Source organism: Ruditapes philippinarum, unplaced genomic scaffold (assembly GCF_026571515.1).
Source record: "Ruditapes philippinarum isolate M1 unplaced genomic scaffold, ASM2657151v2 ctg967_1_1_1_1, whole genome shotgun sequence".
Lineage (NCBI taxonomy): Eukaryota > Metazoa > Mollusca > Bivalvia > Venerida > Veneridae > Ruditapes > Ruditapes philippinarum.
This window is the reverse complement of record NW_026865552.1, coordinates 75,712-76,036: the sequence shown is the minus strand read 5'-3', so window position 1 is coordinate 76,036 and position 325 is coordinate 75,712.

Sequence of the window (325 nt, the reverse complement as noted above, 5' to 3'; positions counted from 1 at the left end):
TCATTTTCTCCAGTGTACCTTTTATTTGCAAGATTCTTTCTTTTCCTGTACGGAACGGATTAGACAAATATTAGTAAAACGAAAGTTTTACAAAAGTAACTGAAACATTCTATAGAAAGTTTAACGTTAGATATACGATTTAGAAATGCACCTTTTATAAAAGCCGAACAATCCGCGAGCGTGTATCTTCCTTTTCCAAGTCTTGTGATAAAGTTCAGTAGAGAAGAATTTTTTTCCAATGAATATTTCATCTCAGCTTTCACTGTTTCCAAGTATTCAAGCTTGTAAGGAATTTCACTAAAATATTTTGTATTCCTTTCTTGGT